At 36.1% G+C, this 22541-nt stretch overlaps 1 long non-coding RNA gene across 1 annotated transcript; it reads right to left on the minus strand.

Moving 5' to 3' along the window:
• Window positions 1–224: 224 nt before the first annotated feature.
• Window positions 225–20051, minus strand: LOC117085844. The gene is made up of 3 exons (XR_004438095.1): window positions 19982–20051; window positions 1115–1359; window positions 225–670 (listed from the first exon to the last, which is right to left on the minus strand). It is a non-coding gene; the product is annotated as an uncharacterized LOC117085844 (long non-coding RNA).
• Between the last annotated feature and the right edge of the window lie 2490 nt (window positions 20052–22541).

Below are 22541 nucleotides of genomic sequence, written 5' to 3' on the forward strand. Positions count from 1 at the left end.
GCTTTTCTTCACTGCTTCCCTAAATGCCTTCTTTGCCCCCATTGAACCCCATTCTTCCTTGGAAATGCAGCAGATTTTATTTTTATCTTCAACATCTTATAGGCCACAAATCTCAGCCTCGTATTATCCCTGAGTTTATTTTCAAAAAATAACGATACATACATGCAAAAACCACCTTGTCTTTAATTTCATAGCAGCCACAACCAGCATGAATGAAATAGCTGCTGCACAATTAAAATTACCGAGTGTTACTGAAAATTAAGAAGCCTAATTTTAGCCAGTTAAAACTTAAGTGACAACTTAATGTGTAACTAAGACTGAAAGAATTTAATACTGTCAATGTAAAATTTTTACACCTTTTCTGATTTTCACGTACGTGGTAGACTGGTTAAAAGGATAAGTTCTAAATTTTCAGCAATTCAACAACTAAGATTCTGATTTGGGGCCTCGTGCAGACACACTCAGTGGAAGAAGAGTTAACCGCATGTGAGTTGCAGCATTTCAGAAAATTCTAAAGCAATATTTTTCCTTTTTTGCTCTTTGAGTTGCAAAACTAGCTTTCAACAGGAAAAGAAAATTTGCTACTTACCCTTGGAAGGTGTCTTTTCTATGTGTGAAAATACTAAGGCGAAGATGTCAAATATTTCACATTTGCTTGAGCCTGTGAAATCTAAAAAGATGTGAGATTTTCTTGTAATTCAGATGACTCAGATTGGAGGTAAAGGAGCTTCACCTGCCCATGGGGATCTCCTGGAGCTGCCCTATCATTTTATTTTTAAAAGACAACTATTAAAGATTTTGCTCTTCTCTTTAAGATATAAAATTACTATTATTTCCCTTTATGTAGAAAAAAATAAAGGTCATCCTGGAACTATGAATTTGTGACAAAAACAGCAAATCTTATAAGACATTTAATTGCTTAGAGCACTTAAAATCCAATTTCTTTGTATCAGTTCCAGACCAACTTCTGCACAATTTAGTACTTGAGTCTCTAAACACAAGTACTCTGTTTTTTTGGCTAGGAATTTGCCTACATATTCAAATTATGTCAACCTGTAATTCATTCAACTCCACATTCATTCCTTCACTCATTTAACCTATCATCAGTGCTTACCTGCCACCTGCTCTATATTAATGCATAAGCCCTTGTGTTATTTCTGGAACTCTTCCCACAGTTATGGGTCACGGTGACAGTACACCACTTCATACACAGGCTGAGCACTTGTTCGCAGTGATGAGCTACATATGTTGGCCAATACCATCACAGTTTGATGCTTTGGTTCCTCCTGTACCCTTGAGGAGATGGCATCTGGTCCAAATTTTGGGTCCCTTTGAAGATCCATGATAGGTAACTGTCATCTAGATAGCAAAGACACTTGACCAGTCAATTAAGTATTCCAAAATCTAAGAAGTTTATGTAGGTGAGGATAATTAGTCGTAAAAATAAACTCAGTATAATAAGCCTTAGGAAGTGGAACCTAGCCAGGATCTCATCTAATAAAAATAAATTAAGTTGAATTTTAAATTTTTAGAGGTTCAAAACAATCATTTACATAAAACTTTACTCGAGTTTGGGATTATGTTTTAGTAATGTCTGTAAAAGCAATGTTGACTTCCCATTGTATTGAAACTTTTTCACTTTGAAGAAATTGGGTATTTAAAACACTAAGTAAGTAGCTCTCAATTTTCTAAGCCAGCTTATACCTTCCTCACAGTCATAGTCAAAATGTATTCCTTCTCTGAGGACAAGTGGAGCTTCCACCTTGGGAACATTCACCTCTCCTTCCCTACAGTCACTTGTTTTACCATAAGATATAGTAAACTTAATTTTTTTTTTTTTTAGATCTTCATGGTAACAGTACTATTGTTTGTTTATTATTTACAAAGAGAGAAAGGCATATTTTACTTTCCTTTTTGAAATTTATTCTTATTCTACATGTGATTATTTTAGACATACGTTCAAAACACTTAAATAAAGCTAAATTACAAAAACAGAAAGGGGTATATACTTTCCTAACCTTCTAAACAAGATATTTTGTATATGAATAATAAGTTTGAGTACAAGTTTCAAGATGTTTATTTTTATGTGTTCTACCATTGAGAGATTGTATAACATACAAAATAAATACTGACAATGAGAACTGTCAATGTTTTTTGGAGTTAGAATCAGATGTTTTAGTCATGGTGTAGATGCTTGTTTTTGTGTTATAAATTTGTTCTTTTAGAATAAATGTAATACTTTAAATACTTTAAATAATTAAAATACTTTTAATATGAGAACTAATTTGGACATATAGAGCTTGACTTAAAAGCAGAATGCCTATACAGATATTAATAGTGCTACTTTGTAAGTGACAATTCTGGATTTTTGATGGAAAAATATAAAATAAGCTCCTTTGTGTCCATCTTAAATAGTCAAAATCAAATAATATAAAATATTTTAGATTAATTAAAGCAAATTATATTTGGAATTATAATTCCCAAATTATATACCATAGTATAAAATATTTACCATATAGAGTAAATAACATCAACCTGGGAAAAGAAATAGACTAAAAGATGGGACAATAAGAAGAAAACAGCTATTAGTCTAATTTGTAATATAAGATGCAAAAGCTTTATACCTGGAAATTACAATAACATCAAGTTAAGAATCAATTCCTTACCCAACTGAACATACTGACAGGAAAAACGAAGTAAGCAATTAGTTGAATATGAGAAACAGAAATAATGAAAGTACTGTTTTAAGTAACTATCAATGTCCAACTGAATATAGGACCTGTCGCTTCTCTTGTTTCAAAAAGAGTTTTAGGTGAAGAAGGTCAAAATAAAAAAATATTTTTCTCCTGTTATCAGTATGCATAAATATTTGACAACCTGGCCTTATCAAAGGATGAAAGAAGTGTACTTGATTTCACTGGTGTTAAATTAGATTACAACAGGAAAACTGTTCAAATTTTGGCTGTTGGATTCAACAGCCATATTCCTACCCTTATTCACAAATGTTAAAAAGGTCATTTGAAAATGATCAATAATAATAACAAGAGCTGATTATTTATTATGTTATGCATTTAGATCATCACTTTGAATGTGTTATCACAGATTTAATATCAAAAGTAGAAGTAGGTAATTTCTATTTTTCAGATAAGAAAACTGAGGTATCAACAGTTTCTCAAGTTTGGATGTGACATATAATTTAGATGCCTTCCAAATTCACATATGAATTAGAAGATCTTATTCTGTTCTGACTTTAGAAATTTGAGTTCAGGCTGGGCGCGGTGGCTCATGCCTGCAATCCCAGCACTTTGGGAGGCTGAGGCGGGCAGATGACCTGAGGTCAGGAGTTCAAGACCAGCCTGGCCAATATGACAAAACCCCATCTCTACTAAAAATACAAAAATTAGCCAGGCGTGGTGGCATGCACCTGTAATCCCAGCTACCCAGGAGGCTAAGGCAGGAGAATTGCTGGAACCTGGGGGCAGATGCTGCCGTAAGCTGATATTGTGCCACTGCATTCCAGCCTGGGTAACAGAGCAAGACTTCGACTCAAAAAAAAAAAAAAGAAATTTGGGTTTATACCTAATCACAGTAAGATAATATAGACCTTTTTGGTGATTAATGAGGAAGACACACTTCTGGTAATCATGCAACAAATTTTTTATCTCTTTTTTTCTTTTTTCTTCTTTTTTAGATAGAGTCTTGTTCTGTCATCAGACTGGAGTGCAATGGTGCAAGCTTGGCTCACTGAAACCTCCAATTCCCTGATTCAAGTGATTCTCCTGCCTCAGCCTTCCAAGTAGCTGGGACTATAGGCACGCATGCCACCACACCCAGTTAATTTTTGTATTTTTAGTAGAGACGGGGTTTCACCATGTTGGCCAGGATGGTCTCAATCTCTTGACCTTGTGATCCGCCTGCCTCAGTCTCCCAAAGTGCTGGAATTACAGGTGTGAGCCGCCGCACCCAGCCTAACTTTTCAGTAATGATATTAGCCAGCATTTATTAAGTGCTCACTCTGTAGCAGCCACTCTTCCAAGTGCTTTACATATATTCACTCTTTTAATATACGACCACCTTGTAAGGTAAGTCATTATTTCTCCATCATACTGATGGAGAAACAAAGAAAGCCACATGGTCATATGGCTCATCAGTGGGAGAGCCAAGATGCAAATCCAGGCATTCTGGTGCCAGAGTCTGCCTTCTTAACCACGACATAAGGCTTCTTTCCCCCATCACATTAATTTACCCTAAACAATATTTCCAGAGATCCTACCATTAATATTAAAAAGGACCTGTAGTTAACTGTGTTGAACACACACCACAGAGAGAAATTAATGGAAATAGAACTTACTCTGTGCTCCAGGCCCAATGCAGTATTATATGGGCCTAAGTCAAAATTTGTAAGTCATACAATAAGGCTATCTCTTCCAAATCAAATGATTTTAAGAGCCATCATAATCACAGGCTGTCACACAGCATGCTTTACATAAGTACAGTGCCTTGATCAAAGTCAACATCTGGCAATGTGGATTGGATGCCAGATCTCTCCAGCTCCAATACTCAGGATTTTTTTCATTGTACTTTGCAAGAAGTGTAAGAGGGGTCCCTACATAAATTTATTTAGGGAATTAAAATGTAAACATAAATGACAAAATATTTGTATACAGATTCAAGACAACAATGAAAGCTGTATCACATTACATTTCCTGAAAGCAAAATGACTAATCCCCACACATGTTCAAGAAAGTTAATTACATACATACATAAATATTTGTACTTAAAAGGGGAAACTTGCTATTTCTCCTTCTTCTAGATGAATTTTCTGCAGTATTTTTTCCTCACTTCTTCTACTCATGCCATACCAAACTATTTACTATTTCCTAAATACCCTACATCCTTAAAAATTCTCTGGAATGCCCTTCCCATTGATAAATCCTATTCATGCTTCACGAGAGTTTATATGTCACTTCCTCGTGCAGTGTGACCCGAATTGCTCTATCATATTAAGCTGGCAATTATCATATTGTGTAAGAGTTATCACTCTGTATATTTGTCTCTTACTAGATAGATTGTTCCTTACTTCATAAGCAATGTTCCTTTGCTTATTTTCTAATTTTTGTATGTTGATCATAATATCTCTGGCTCACCTTTTCCTGGAATTAAATTATCTATACTATATATTAAGTTATTATAGGTATATCTTTTAGTGTAATAAAAATATTTCAACATATATTTTAAAATATTTGCTCATTTGCCTATTTTTGTATTTTTTAATTTATTTTATTTTATATTTTATTTTATTTTATTTTATTTTATTTTATTTTTGAGGCGGAGTCTCACTCTGTCACCCAGGCTGGAGTGCAGTGGTGTGATCTCGGCTCCCTGCAACCTCCGCCTCTTGGGTTCAAGTTAGTCTCCTGCCTCAGCTTCCCGAGAAGCTAGGACTACAGGCGCCGTCACCATGCCCAGCTAATTTTTATATTTTTAGTAGAGATGGGGTTTCACCATATTAGCCAGGCTGGTCTCAAACTCCTGACCTTGTGTTCCACCCATCTGGGCCTCACAAAGTGCCGGGATTACAGTTGTGAGCCACCGTGCCTGGCCGATTTTGTTTATTTTTTACATTCAATACTTATTCCAGTTCTTAGTCTTTTCCTACCGTAGATTTCATTTCTGTTATTTTTACATTTAGTTTCCCAGAAATATTTCTTTATCTCATCCAGCTATCTTTTTATCTTATTCATTCATTCATCAGTTTTTGTTACACAAGCCTATGGAAATAGAGCAGTAATGAAACAATTATTGCCCTCATAAAGCTTACATTTTTATTTTTCAAATTCTTGCATGGGTTTCTGTTTCATACCTCTGTTATCCTACTAAGAATACCAAACAGCTCTGCAAGATTGTTTCCTGTTCTCATATTTCAATGTTTTTAGAAATATGACTTTGCTCTGAATGTTCAGAGAAACACTATCTCCCTTCTGCAGGTTAATATGCATAGCTCCTAGCTAGACCACCGGCATCGCTCATCTTTTCAACTACTACAACTCTGCTGCCCTGAGTCAAAATCTGCTACTTCCTTTTACTGCCTCATTGTTGGACACAAAATAAAGACCAGTATCTAATAGCATAAAATCTCCAGGTTATACTCCTAAAAGAACACTTCCTAGATCCATTATATAAAGGATGATCTCTAGCTCCCTCGGCCTCATTGCTCATCCCCCTCCCTAACTCCTATTCGAGGCTCTTGTCCGGCAGTGTCACTGGATGTAGGAAGAAAGACACAAATGTGAAGCCTGGGGTAAGATGGGAAGCAGCACTCTGGCAACCTCAAGAAAGCAGTGCCCACACCTTAAAAGTGTGTTTGTCACTTTTCTGATTGGGATAATTTTGGTATTTCTGAACCAGGAGACAGATATTGAGACTACGACAGGGTTTTCAAAAACTATGTCAAATTTTCTGTTTTCTGAAAGTATGGGCTCTGCATTACCCTGTGCAATCTACTTCCACGAAATTTGTTTTTAATGAAATTTTCAGATTCTTGCTACGGGCTAATTATTAGTTCTAATGTTTATCATGAGTGATTTCATCATTATCTGTGTCTTTATAATTCTTTTTTCTTTTCTTTTCTTTTTTTTTTTTATGACATGGAGTTTCACTCTTGTTGCCTAGGCTGGAGTGCAACAGTGTGGTCTCAGCTCACCACAACCTTTACCTTCTGGGTTCAAGCAATTCTCCTGCCTCAACTCCTGAGTAGCTGGGATTACAGGCATGCACCACTATGCCCGGCTAATTTTCTATTTTTAGTAGATATGGTGTTTCTCCATGTTGGTCATGCTGGTCTTGACCTCCTGACCTCAGGTGATCTGCCCGCCTTGGCCTCCCAAAGTGCTGGGATTACAGGCATGAGCCACCATGCTTGGCCCGTCTTTATATGTCTTTTAGAGGAAAGTTAGGAGAGATCACATAAGGGTCTGCAGGAAATATACCATTTTAAAACTGAAGCCTAACTTTTAAATTTTAAATTTGAAGCATTCAAATTATCTGATTCCCATTACAAAGAATGAGAAAATGAAGCATCTGTATGCTGAAAACTATAAAACATTAATGAATAAAATGAAGAAGACACAAATAATGGGAAGGCACTTTGTGTTCATGGATCAAAAAAAAATATTGTCAAAATGTCCATACTATCTGAAGTGATCTATAAATTTGATGCAATCCCTATCAAAATTTCAATAGCATGTTTTGCCAGCATAGGAAAAAACAATTCTAAAATTCATATGGAGCGACAAAAGACTTTGAATAGTTAAAGCAGTCTTGAGCAAGAAGAGCAAATCTGGAGGCATCACACCTCCTAATTTCAAATTATATTACAAAACTTCACTAGTAAACAGTGTTGTACCAGCACAAAAACAAACACACAGAGCACTGGAATACAATGGAAAGTCCTGAAATAAATCTGGGCATATATGATCAACTAATATTCCACAAAGATGCCAAGAATATACAATGGGGAAAGGATAGTACCTTTAATTAATGGTGTTGGAAAACTGGATATCCAACTGCAAAAAATAAATAAATAAATAAATTGGATCTTTATTTTACATCATACACAAAAATCAATCAAAATTAAAGACTTAAATATAAGACCTAAAACTATAAAACTCAGAAGAAAATATAGGAGAGAAGCTCCTTGATGTTGGTCTTGGTAATAATTTTTGGGGTATGACCCCAAAAGCACAGGCAGTAAAGGCAAAAATAAACAAGTGAGACTACATTACATTAAGAAGTTTCTGTGCAGCAAAGAAAACAATCAGCAAAGTAAAAAGGCAACCTACAGAATGAGAGAAAACTTTTGCTAACATATATCTTACAAGGGGTTAAATTCGTATGGAATCACATTTTTAAAATATTTTAATTGAAAAAAAAAATAAAACCACCATGTGATCCTGCAGTCCCATTTTTGGGTATATGTCCAAGGGAAACAAAAATACTTTCTAAAAATGATATCTGCACCCGCATGTTCACTGCAGCAATATTTACAAAAGCCAAAAAATGAACCATCTAAATGTTCTTTTATGAATGAATGAATAAGGAAAACATGTGTGTGCGTGTGTGTGTGTGTGTATGTGGAGGCATATATAGGTGTGTTTATACATATATGTGTGTGTGTGTGTGTGTGTATATATGCACACATATTCCAAAGAAGGATAATATGGGACAATATTATTGAACCTAGAGGACATTATGTTAAGTGAAATATGCCAAGTACAAAAAGAAAAACACATGATCTTACTTATACGTGGAATTTTAAAAAGTAGAATTCATAGAAACAGAGAACAGAAGAGTAATTATCAAATATCAAACAGTGGAAGAAATGGGGAAATATTAGTTAAATGTCAACTAATATTTAATAAAATATTAAATATATAATAATATTTGTACATTTAATAATAATAATAAAAGCTAAATATTAGTTTCAGTTATAAAATGAAAAAGTTCTGGAAACTGAATTTACAGCATAATGACTGTAGTTATTATTATAATACACTGTATGCTTGAAATTTTCCAAGAGTGTAGATCTTAAATATTCTCACCACATATAAATGTTAACTATGTGAGATGATGAATATGTTAATGACCTTGATGGCTGTAATCATTTCACAGTGTGTACCTACATCAGGACCAAGTGGATTTATTGCTGGCATGTAAGACTGGTTTTACATATGCAAATACATCAACATGATGCATTACATTAACAGAATGAAAGATAAAAACTACATGATCATCTTAATTGATGCAGAAAAAGTATTCAACAAAGTCCAACATTTGTTCTTGATAACAACACACAATAGTTTAGGTATAGAAAGGAAATTCTTCTAAATAAAGGCCATTTATAAAAAAAAAAAAAAAAAAAAACACAGACACACACAGCAAACATAATCAACCGGGAGAAACTGAAAGCTTTCCTACTGAGATCCAGTACAAGGGAAGGATGCCCACTCTTGCCTCTTCCATTCAGTGTAGTACTGGAAATAATAGGAAGAGCAATTCAGCAAAGAAATAAAAGGCATCACAAAAGAAAGGAAGAAATAAAATTTTCTCTATGTGCAGACAACATGACTCTATATGTAAAAAAACTGCGAAGAGAGCCGAGATTGTGCTACTGCACTCCAGCCTGAGTGACAGAGCAAGACGCTGTCTCAAAAAAAGGAAAACAAAAAAACTCACGAAGATTCCACACACACCCCCCAAAAAACTGTTAGAACTAATAAATAAATTCAGAAAAGTTGCAGGATACAAAATCAACATACAAAAGTCAGAAGCATTTTTACACAAAAAATAATAACCTAACTAAAAAGAAATCAAGAAAATCATTCCATTCACAATAGCATCAAAAACAAAACCCAAGAATACATTTAACAAAGGAAGTAAAAGATCTGTACACTGAAAACTATAAGACATTGATGAGAAAATTAAAGCAGACACAAATAAATGGAAAGATATTCCATGCTCATGGATTGGAAGAATTAATATTGTTAAAATGGCCATACTACCCAAAGCAACATACACATTCAACATAATTCTTACCAAAATCCCAATGTCATTCTTCAAAGAAATAGGAAAAAAAATCCTAACTTTCGTATAGAACCATAAAAGATCTCAATAGCCAAAACAATTCTAAGAAAGAAAGACAAAGTTGGGAGCATCGTACTTCCTGGTTTAAAGTTATATTACAAAACTATAGTAATGAAAACAGTTTGGTGCTGGCCTCAAAACTGACATAGGGACCAGTGGGACTGAATAGAAAGTGCAGAAATGAATTCAATCACACATGGTCAACTAATTTTTGACAAAGGCACTAAGAGAACACAATAGATAAAAGATACTCTCTTAAATAAAGAGTGCTGTGAAATCTGAGTTCCATGCAAATAAATGAAATTAGACCCTTATCTTACATCATACACAAAAATTCCAACTAAACATGGATATAAGACTTAAATATAAGACCAGATACTATAAGATTCCTAAAAGAGATCACAGGGAAAAAGCTCCTGGATGTTGGCCTTGGCAATAAATTTTGGGATACCATACCAAAAGTTCATAACGCAACAGCAAAAAATAAGTGAATGAGACTACATCAAACTAATAAGCTTCTGCACAGAAAAGGAAACAATTAAAAATGGCAGGCTGTGGATTGAGAAAAAATATTTGCAAACCATATCTACGATAAGAGACATAATTTATCCAAAATGCATAAAGAACTCATACAACTCAATGGTGGAAAAAAAAAAAAAAAAAACAAATAGCCCAATTTAAAAGTGGGCCAATGTCTTGAGTTGTCATTTCTCCAAAGAAGATATTAAAAATGTCAGACAGGTATATGCAAAGGTGCTTACCATTATTAATCATCAGAGAAATGCAAATCAAAGCCACAATGAGATACCACCTCACACCCATTAGGATAATTATTATCAAAAGATAACAAATTTTGGCGAGGGTGTGGAGAAAAGGAAACTCTTGCACACAGTTAGTGAGAATATAGATTGGTATAGCCATTATGGAAAACAGTATGGAAGTTTCCAAAGAAATAGAACTACCAAATGCCCCAGCAACCCCTCTTCTGAACACATATGCAAAGGGAATGAAATCACTGTCTTGTAAGGGTATCTGCACTCCTATGTTCATTGCAGTGTTATTCACAACAGCCAAGATATAGGAACAACCTAAGTGCCCTTGACAGAAGGGATAAATAAACTGGTACATACATACAATGGAATATTATTCAGCCCTAAAAAAAGAAAGATATCTTGCCATTTGCTACAATGTGGATAAACCTAGAGGACATTATGCTAAGTGAAATACGCAGACACAGAAAGAAATATATTGCATGATCTCACTTATATGTAAAATCTAAAAAGGAAAACTTCAAATATACAGAAACAGACAACAAAATAGTGCTTACCAGAGGTGGGAAGGGGAGGAAATGGAGTGATGGGGGCCAGAAGATACAAAGTAGCAGATATTGAGGATGAAAAAGTCTATATATCTAATGCAAAACATGAGGACTATAGGTTAAAAAAAAGTACTGTATATGAGATTCATGCTAAATGAGTAGATCTTAGATGTTCTTGCCACAAAAAATATGAATACTTACGTGAGATAATGAACATGTTAATTTGCTTCACTATAGTAACCTTTTAACTCTATTTTAATCCCATCACGTCATGTTGTATACCTTAAATACCCACAATCAAATTTATTTTCAAAAAACAAAAATCATGTTTTATACTTTAAATATATGCAATATTTATTTGTCAATTATGCCTCAATATGATGGAAGGAAAGAAGTAAAATGGCTTAAATTATGAAACTAAAATTTTGCTATATATGACATTGAACCTATGTAGTAGAGAAGTGTAGATGTCAAGTGCTGTAAAGGGTCTGTCAAGAGATTTACCTTGCTTGGAAGATAACCAATTAGCCTGCCACAGTTACATGAATGCTGGAAGAAGACATGAGAGTCATGGGTCAGAGACAAAGGAGGTTTTATCACAATAACAGCAGTAGCCAAAATTTTATGCATTAGATTCCTGAGCTTCAATTCCCAAAAGGCAGCAGAATAAAATCCAGATGACACCTGCTGGAACCTGAAGCTTAGGAAATCCTAATATTTTATGATGAGCTGCAATCAAGCCTGCTCAACCCTGCCCCTGAGGAAAAATAATTCTATCAGTTACACTAGACAGTGTGCATGACTGCCCTTTGCTCTGGAAGGAAATGCTATAACTTCCAATGCTGAACACTATACAAACATCCTTGAAAAAATAATCCAGAATAAGAGCTGTCATTGCCTGTGCTTACAAGGTGTGCAGAAACATGAGTGACCCATAGAGAATTACCTCTCAACAGTAGAGAAGAGCGGAATAAAAACTAACATTTTTAAAACAATTATTGTAGCCCAGGTGCAACAAGAGACACTTTACATACATTATCTAATTAAATCCTCACATCCTAAAATGTGTGCATTATAATCCTCATTTGACAGAATCTCAGATACATTAAGACATCTTCCCAAGTCACCTATCTGCTAAATGATATTGTCAGGATTTCAACCCAGATTTATCTCACTGTGAATGCCTTCTACTTTAAGTTGAGATTTAACTTCACAAAGAAAATACTTTCAGAGAAAAAGATGTTATCACATTTTCAATAAAGAAAGGTCAACAATCGAAAGAAAATAGTTATTATTAAAGGTAGAGTTTTTCTAAAAGCTTAGAAATACAAAAGATTTGCCAAAAAATGTTTATCTGATATTTCTGGAGACTTCCACTCCAGACAGAGGATTCAGCTGAGTGACTTATGCAGTCTCATTGAGTGACAAGGAGCTACTGGAGGCTGCCCCTTATGGAATTGCCTTAAGCTTAGTACCTTGGACATCTCCCCAACATGTTGGGTGTAGCTTTTGACACTGTGCACATTGGCATTGTTCTAGGGACTGAAAAATTATATTCCTTTTCATTCTTGCGCTGAAAAACAGGATGCTACCATTACCATTTGAAATTATCCTTTATATATCCTAAATGATGCTTTTGAAATTATTCTTAAATAATTCTAAAATTTGGGTAAATGATGGATGTCCAGAAACACACTTTACCCCATTTAAAACAAAAAGTCCTCCCTCCCCACCTCCCCATCTGTACTTCTTGGAACATATCCCTTATTTTTTCATAGCATTTATCACCAACGTATTCTATATTTTATCTGATAATTTTTCTCCCATAATTAAAAGAGAAGCTAATAAGGATAGATAATTTTTATCTTTTTTTTCATATATAGACTATCCTCTATGCCTAGAACAGACACATAACTGGAAACTCAATGAATATACAGTTTGAATGAGTGATATGGATAATGGTTCTAGTGCAGTTGTTTGTAAGATTTCTTAATTAATCTGCAATCATATTCCAAATGTTACCGTTAATGTGTATGTCTCCAAACTGTCTTTTGTTGGTTTAAAAATTCACTTTATATTTACAGGGCATTTATATTTGAGTTTTGTGAATTTCCATTAATTATATATTTAATAAAGTGGTAAATGTATTATTTTAAAAATCTAATATCATTAAAATGGAAACACGATAAATGAGGTGGTTGTTATTCTTTTGTAAAATAATGTGTTTGGTTTCTTTTGTTCTTGAATATATTTCGGATTCTAAAAGACACAAACGTGAAAGAGACTTTATAGTTCCCAACTTACAAAAAAAAAAAAAATGTGTAGCATAGAACTGGAAGCCATCAGGCTGTTTTAATATTGGTTATCTACACCCAGCTGCTTCTCTAGAGACCAACCTAGTTCTCTCAAGGTGTTGCTCTGCTGGTGAAAGAGGACATGTCTCTCAGATCAGACTCTTACATAAGGGAAATAATGGCCAACAGATGGTGATAATCTGTTACCAGTCTAATGGAGATCCCTGAAGATATGCTGGGAAATGAAGTTTTCACTGAAGGACACTTGCGCAAAGCGAATAAACAGAATATCCGGTACAGCTGGAAGGGAAGCTGCTTCTGATTAGAGAGAAGGAATATACAGCCAGTTTAAGTTCCAGTGGCAGAAATCACTCTACATCAATTTCTGTATCTACTCTTTGACTTTTAGCCTTGTTGACTATTCAACCACTTACCCCGCTGTTTCCTGAGCATTGGATATACTTAGTGACAGCTGTTGGGCCAAAGGCAGCTAACACATGTGGACACATACACCTTGGCCTGTCTCAGGGAATTCATGCTCTTTGCTTTTGGCTTTTAGACAGGGAGCAAAGGTCAAGACTGATCAGGATTTATTTCTTTGCTCATCTCTTTGGTAAGATGTACAACCTGGATGTTATTGAAATATAAGAGGTTTTGAAAGAGGCTTTTTATTTGTGTGGTTTCTTCAAATTTCGTCAGCTACTGTCTGTTCTGATCAACAGTTAATGTCACTTTATTCAAAACATCATGAACTAATGCTCTTTATAAACTTGCTACTCAAAGTGTGGTCCACAGATCTGCAGTATCATCATCATCTGGCAACTCGTTAAAAATAGAGAATTTCACTCCACCACAGACTGACTAAATTGGAATCTGCATTTTATCAAGATCTCTAGCTCACACAGAGACACTAAATTTTGTGAAACATGGCTCTTACTGTATAATATTTTACATGGACATTCCAATTACAAAAGGAATGCTAACATATAAGGTCTGCATAGTGGAAGGATACATTGAAATATGCCACCATAATATGATTATGTTGCTATTGTACAGAATTGTTCTAGTAAATTCCTCCAGTCCGTTTATCAGAGTGATATCAATCTTGTCAAGCAAGTTATATATTCAGTCAGCAGACTGTCTCCTAAATTTCTTATACCTAAACACCTACTGTTATGCTCAACCTTAATGTATTCAAAACTTAACTTGTTACTCTTTTTTCCCTTTTTTCTCACTTATGTCCTCTATCTTGGTGAATAACTTTACCACTAGTAGCACCTGAATAAGAAAACTTAATGTTTATTATGTGTTTTTTCTTCCCTTTTATCTTCCTTATCTTACAATTCATCATTTCTCATTCACTTAAACTTCAAAATGGCTTTTTAATGTCCCATTACTCTCATTGCCACTGCTATTACTTTAGTTCAGACTCCCATTATTTCTCACCTGACATTCCTAAAAAATACAACTAGTTGATTTATCTACCATCTTGCCTCCTTCTGGAGAACTTTCTAAAACACAAATCTGATTACATTACTTAATTAAGCCATTAAAAAGAAAGCCTTGAAATGGATTATTGCTTTTAGGATGAAAGCCTCTAAAAAATCAAGTTTAAACTCCCTAAATTCATTTTTGGCCCCTACGCCCATTGAACTATTGACCCAACCTATAGAACTGCCTGTCATTCCTTGAATATAAGTCCTTACACAACTGGATGCCTTGGAAGTACTTCTCTATCCATTCAAATATTTTTTCTGCATAACAAATTCTTATCCATACTTCAAGACTGAACTCAAATTGCTTAATAAAATAAAAAACAAAATAGGAGAATTTTCCCTTTTCATGCGTCGGTAAGTTAATTTCAATCTACTCTATATCCTTGCTCTTTACAATATGGTATTGCAGATCCTGTCATCAAGGAGTAGATTCTATGTCCTTACCCTTTGAATCAGGGCTGGATTTGTGACTTGCTTTGTTAAGCAGAATGCGGTGAAAGTGACAGTGTGCCAGTCTAAGCCCAGAACTCAAGAGGCTTTGCATGCTTCCACTTTCTTGGAGACAAGCAGCTTCCCGATGAACAAGTTCAGGTTAGCTTGTAGGAGTCTGAGAATAAGTGTGTCACCTGAAGCCATTCAATACAACCTAATAGTAACTGACACCTAAACATTTGACAGACATCAACCAAACCAGCAAAACTGCCTACTCAACCCACAGTAAAACCTCCTTTCTGATTTAGAGAATCATGGGAAACATAAATGCTTATTATTTTAGCTCACTGCTTTTTAAATGTAATTTTTGCAATGGCTGATACAAATATAAAAATTTTAAATAAAGCTTCAGTAGCATTCAGTAAACTATGGCTTCAGGCCAACGCTGGCCCACAGCCTGTTTCAGTTTATAGTACAGCCGTTGTGCTAGGAGTATTTTTTCATTTTTAAAGAGTTGTTAAAGAAAAAGAAGACAGAGGCTTTATTTGGCCTGTAAAGCCCATCTGGCCTAAAATATTTACTATCTAGTCCTTTACAGAAAAATGTTTGCCAACTCATGAACTATAGTGATGAGTAATCTGTGGTATTTGTAGAGGGATAGAAAAATAGATCAACTGAGTAAATGGAGATCCCAGAAACCCACGTGTATATAGGCTTTTGTTATACAATGGAGTTGGTATTGCAGATCTATGAGCAAAAGATATACTTTCCAATAAATGATACCCAATAATTGGTTATCTAGATGAAAATGGAAAACATAGGAACTTTTCAAGCAAAATTATAAAGATTCAGAAGATAACACAGGGGAATATCCTCCCAACCTAGAATAGAAAAAGATTTCTTAAAGAAGACACAAAGAAGCACTAACCATAGAGAAAAACATGGATACAGGTAAGACATTAAAATTTAAATCTGCAAGTTATTTAAGTATATTATAAAGTGAATAAAAGGACTAACCACAGAGGGGGAGAATCTACTTGCAATAATTGTGTATAAAAAAGACTACTATTCAAAATAAATAAGCAGTTCTTCCAAATGTTAAGGAAAAGACAGATAACACAATGGTAAACAGGAAAATAACTGAACAGGCATCTTAGAAAATATAAATCTAAGTGACATATAAATATACTAAAATGCACTTAACCTCATTAACAGAAAAAATTAAAACCACAATAAAATACTATTACACATCCACCATAAATAAGAAAGCTGACAAATCAATCTTAGATGTATGCAATGGGATTTCACATTTTCTGCTAATGGAACAGACATTGATCTAACTGCTTTGGAAAATTGTTTGGGATTATTTCATAAGACTGAAGATACTCTTACCTTCTGACCTAGAAGTTCCATGCTTTATTATGAACCCTGGATCAGAGATATTAGTGTGGCCCCCAGGACTATCAACATCACCTGTGAACTTAGAAATGCAGGTCCCCAGGCTCCCCTCAGACCTACTAAACCAGAAAGTATGGGAGAAAGTACCCAGCAATTTGTAGGGAAATGAGCTCTCCAAGTGATTCTGATGCTGAAATTTGAAAGTGCTGACAAACACACATATTCCCACAGATACATGCTCACAGCATTATTATTCAAAAGAGACCAGACAGGAAACAACTCAAATTTCATCAACAGTCAAATGGGTAATAGAATACGGCATAGTCCTTTAATGGAATATAATTTAGCAATAAAAAAATGAACATTAGTTTCACGTAATAACATGGATCGATCTCACAAATACAATGTTGAGAGAAGAGTAGATGCAAAATAAAACCTGCAGTATGATTCCATTAGTATAAAGTTTAAAAGTGGGCAAAATAAGCATTTGGGGAAAATGTTATGCATAGATTTTTAAAAAAAGCTGGCCGGGCTCGGTGGCTCACGCCTGTAGTCCCAGCACTTTGGGAGGCCCAGTCGGGTGGATCACGAGGTCAGGAGATCGATACCATCCTGGCTAACACAGTGAAACCCCATTTCCACTAAAAATACAAAAAATTGGCCGGATGTGGTGGCAGGCGCCTGTAGTCCCAGCTACTCCGGAGGCTGAGGCAGGAGAATGGCGTGAACCCGAGAGGCGGAGCTTGCAGTGAGCCGAGATCACACTACTGTACTCCAGCCTGGGCGACAGAGTGAGACTCCGTCTCAAAAAAAGAGGATTTATCATTATTAAACTCTAGGTGGTGTTTATTAGTGAAGAAATATCAATAAGGCAATGGCAGAAGTAATGTTTTACTTGGGCAATAGAAATGTTCTTTTTTTTGTTCTGGATAGTAATTATTTAGGTGTTCGCTTCATAATTACTTTCAAAATGTAAACATATTTATGTACTCTTATAGATAGATAATTGATATATCTCCCAGTTAGAAAAAAAAAGACACACATACATATGCAAGATCTGTTTATACACAGACTCTAAGGATGCAACAATCTTCATCCCACAGATAATACATGTCGTTCTCAATAACTTGATTATCCATATGAGGTGCTCTTTAAATTCTGTCTGTTATTATCATTTTTCTCTTACAAGCTTTAATTGAATGCATTGAAGTTTTACTGGATTGAATGTAAATTTTAAGGTATTTTCCTTTGCCCAGAAATATTTTTAAATTGCTCTTTATATTTAAAAAAAACCCAAGAATTCATAGCAAAGAGGAAATTGAAGATGTCTGTGTTTACAAGATGGGTTTTTGCTGAACATCTTGTTAGCTTTCCCCTTTTTTTAACTAACTGTGAAAGCTGTTAAGAATGACTACAATATAGTTGCATGTCTCTAATAGCGAATGAGTTCAGTTTTTCACCTTAGCTCTGATACTGAGTGGTAGATGATAATGAATTCATAGGTGGAGTCTCATTGCAACGACTAGGAGTTAGACAAGTGGATAAAAGAGAGTAAAATTTTGATAGTGGATTGGAAACTTTGCTAACGAAGGCCTGGTATTAAAAAATAATGCCAGACTCTGGAAACCTCCCAGCAACTCACTGTATCTAGCATTCCATGTTTAATTACCTTGGTGGAGTAGATTCACTAGAATCTTTAGATGAAATCATGGAAACTTTGATAGACTTTTCCAACCACTCTGCCATTTCCTTCAGCAACAACATGACTCTAAAGACTGGTGACTCATACATGCACCCAAAACTAACAAACAGGTTGTGTGTGAGTGTAGGGGTTCTGGATGCCAGGACAGAGAGAGGCCAGATCTCAAGCTAACAAGTTTCCATCTTCAGCAGCATGTGAATAATTAGGTAATCATGCTTTCCTCTGCGGTCTCTGAAAACAGTAGAAGTACAGTGCTCATCTCCACTGTAGAAAAAATTATGCAACCTTTGGTATTTAAAACTAGCCTGAAACCAGAAAACAAAAAAAATGACATGAAACACACTCGCACCACGTCTTTGTCATCAAGGGAATAGGATAAAAATAACTTGCTTGCTATTTAATGAGGAATGGGCTCTCACCAGATCCTAACTATATACCCCACCCTGGGTTTGGACTTCCAGCCTCCAGAACTATGAGAAATAAACTTCTGTTCTTTAAACCACCCAGTTTGTGACATTTTGTTACATCAGCCTGAGCTAAGACAATAATATAAATTCATAATATATGCATTTATGTGTATATATATGTATATTAAGAAACCTGATATCTAATACACTCTCTTCATAAATGGAAAGCCAGTTGACTATTATTAGTCACTAAAAATCTTTTAGTATATTATTTCTTAAAGACACATGCACACGTATGTTTATTGCGGCACTATTCACAAGAGTAAAGACTTGGAATCAACCCAAATGTCCATCAGTGACAGACTGGATTAAGAAAATGTGGCACATATACACCACGGAATACTATGCAACCATAGAAAAGGATGAGTTCGTGTCCTTTGTAGGGACATGGATGCAGCTGGAAACCATCAGTCTCAGCAAACTATCACAAGAAGAGAAAACCAAATACCGCATGTTCTCACTCATAGGTGGGAATTGAACAGTGAGATCACTTGGACACCGAAAGGGGAACATCACACACCGGGTCCTATTGTGGGGAGCAGGGAGGGGGGAGGGATAGCATTAGGAGATATACCTAATGTAAATGACGAGTTAATGGGTGCAGCACACCAACATGGCACATGTATACATATGTAACAAACCTGCACATTGTGCACATGTACCCTAGAACTGGAGTGCAGTGGTGCAATCTCGGCTCCCTGCAAACCTCTACCTCCTGGGTTCAAGTTATTCTCCTGCCTCAGCCTCTCGAGTAGCTGGGATTACAGGCACCCACCACCACACCCGGCTAATTTTTGTATTTTTAGTACAGACTGTTTCACCATATTGGCCAGACTGGTCTTGAACTCCTGACCTTGTGATCCACCTGCCTGAGCCTCCCAAAGTGCTGGGATTACAGATGGGAGCCACCGTTCCTGGCCTCTGAGTTTACTTTCTATGTAATAATAACTATTGCTTTGTACAAAGAAACAAAAAAGAAACAAAACAAACCACCCCAAACAGTGCAGTAAAATGACCACTTCATAGGTTACTAGATTCTGTGGGCAGCAGTTTACACAGGATATATCAAAGCTGGCTTCTCTCTGCTCCACAATATCTGGGGTGCATTTGGCAAGATTCGAAGGGTGGGGGTGACTTGATGGCTGAAATCATGTGGAAGAGTCCCCTCCCATTTCAGACTGATGCCACCTGTCAGGTGAGACTCCAGATGGGCTGTCAACTAAAGTACTTACACATGATTTCTTTATGTGGTCTCTCTATGCAGGTTAGTCTGAGCTTCTTTGCACCATGGCGACAGAGCTCTGAGAGAGCATTGCAAGAAGGAACACTCCAAGAAGAGAGCATTCCAATTATCAGGTTAGAACTTAGTTAATCAGACTGAGATTTCCAAAGGGGGAGTTAGGGCTGCCAGTGGTACATGGAAGAGTCTGAGAAAATGCTGTCCTTTTACCTGAGATAAACATGTCTGTGGCATGTAATGGGATCCATACTGATAATACGAAGGAGTATGGGCAGTTTAGTCTGGAAATCAAGGTCTGGGCTTCCCAAATAGAGTGGACGGCATGCAAGCTTCTAGAGGACTGCTCCTTCCACCACCATAAAGCAGCATAAAAGTGAGCCCAGATGAGCAACGCTAGCACCACTAGTTCCTTGCTCCTCCTTAGCTGTGTTCTTTCAGTTTCTAGTCTTTCTGAGACCCACTATCCTTTTCCTCTCATTTCTCCTCAGGCTCTAACTGCCATGGTCATGCTCTAGGCCACGGCTTCAATTTAAAAATATTTCAGGCCAGGAGCGGTGGTTCATGCCTGTAATCCCAGCACTTTGGGAGGCCGAGGTGGCTGGATCACTTGAGTCCAGGAGATCGAGACCAGCCTGGTCAACATGGCAAAACTCTGTCTCTACTAAAAATATAAAAAAATTAGCCGGGCATGGTGGCACATGCCTGTAATCCCAGCTACTCAGAGGCTGAGGCAGGAAAATCTCTTGAACCCAGGAGGCAGAGGTTGCAGTGAGCCGAGATCGCGCCACTGTACTCCAGCCTGGGTGACAGAGTGTGACTCTGTCTCAGAAAAAAAAAAAAAAAGCAATCCATTTTCCCATTATCTGGTCCCAACCTGTTTAATGATTAGCTGTTCAGATAACCTGATTATAACCATTCTTTAAGGTAGTCTAAACTCTAGCCTATTGATCTCTTCATTTTTTTCCATTGTGCATCAGCTGCCTCTTGTCTTCGCTTCCTTTCTCTTGAAGAATACTGTCTATAGTCACTTGCTATAATCAATCCATTGTAAACACCTACAACTCTCCTGCCCATCTCTCCCTCCATAGTACTAGCTTGCCAATACACTATCTCTGAAAATAGTCAACCATCAACCCTTTCTACGTCAGTAGCTAAATATAGCTACGAAAGGGCACAGTCAGTCAGACCCATTTTATTCCAAAGCCATGATCACAAACTTCAAGTTTATTTTTAGCAGTATTTGGCAAGCCTGCTATGTTTCCTGTCCTTTGAGGGAAACTAGTTAAAGTCTTTTTTGTCTCCTCTCATTTCCATAAAAAGGCTTATCCATCCTCCTCTTACCTGTAATCTCAAAGTATAATCTGAGAAAATGAAATACATCAGACCCTCTTTTTTTCATCTCCAAAACTAGAGCCTATGTTTATAAATGCACATTTCCTCTTTGCTCCATTTGAGAATAGGCCATTTCTTCTATAACACTCTTATAAGGTGTGCTCTAGAGTCCATCTCTACATTCATATACACATTGCTTTTTTGATCATCCTATATATTTCTTCCATCATCAATCTCTCCCTCTCTACTCAGTCGTCTCCATCAATATGCAGACATTCACTAATACTTGAGTATAACATGATGATTAGAGGTTGATCTCTGGAGTCAGATTGCCCAGCTTCAGGTCCTGTATTCACCATTTGCTAGGCTAAGCTCCCTCACTTATAAGTGTAGATATTATTACAATATACCTTATAGCATCATTGTGGTGAATAAATGTTCTTATATGTAAAGTGTATACATGGTTATTAGCTATTATCAATGTAGTATCTCCACTTCTAAAAATTGCCTCACTTGACCACATAAATCATCTCAGTTACAGCCCTTTTCTTCTGCCCCTCTCCACAACTAAATTTCCCTACAGAGCTGTCAGCATGATGCCCGCAGGCACACCTCCCACATACCCTTAAACCCACTCAAATCTCATTTCTGTCCCCACTACTTCACTGGAATTTCTCTTTAAAGGCCATCAAAAATCTCTGTATTGCAAAAGTTGAGACCTATTCTGTACTCATTAAAATTGATGTAACATGTCAACAGCATAATAGTGTTGAAAATGTCCCTTTTGTTAACCAGTGTTTCTCACTTGGCTTGCATGACAACACATCCTTTTGGCTGTCTTTCTGCCTCTCTGGCTGCTCTATCTCAGACTTTTTAAAAAATCTCCTCTACCTAATTTCTAACTTTCACATAATGAAATTCCTCTGCTCTCTATACAGTTTTTACAAGGAGATTGTTTGTACATACCAGTTATATTACAATGACTTCCAAATTTATTTCTCTAACCGAGGCATTTCTTCTAGAACTCTAGATCCCTATATTAAGCTACTCAACAATCCAAAGGTAGAGAAAACTTAACATGTTCCAAAACTAAGCTTTGACTTCTGTTCCATTCTGCATCTATTCTTCTCCTAGTCTTTGTCAGAGTAATAAAGTAACCACACGGCTGCCCAAACCAGAGCTCTGGGTATCATGCTTGCTTTTCTCTGTCTAACCCAGAT

This window comes from Trachypithecus francoisi, unplaced genomic scaffold, assembly GCF_009764315.1.
Source record: "Trachypithecus francoisi isolate TF-2019V2 unplaced genomic scaffold, Tfra_2.0 Lachesis_group1, whole genome shotgun sequence".
NCBI lineage: Eukaryota > Metazoa > Chordata > Mammalia > Primates > Cercopithecidae > Trachypithecus > Trachypithecus francoisi.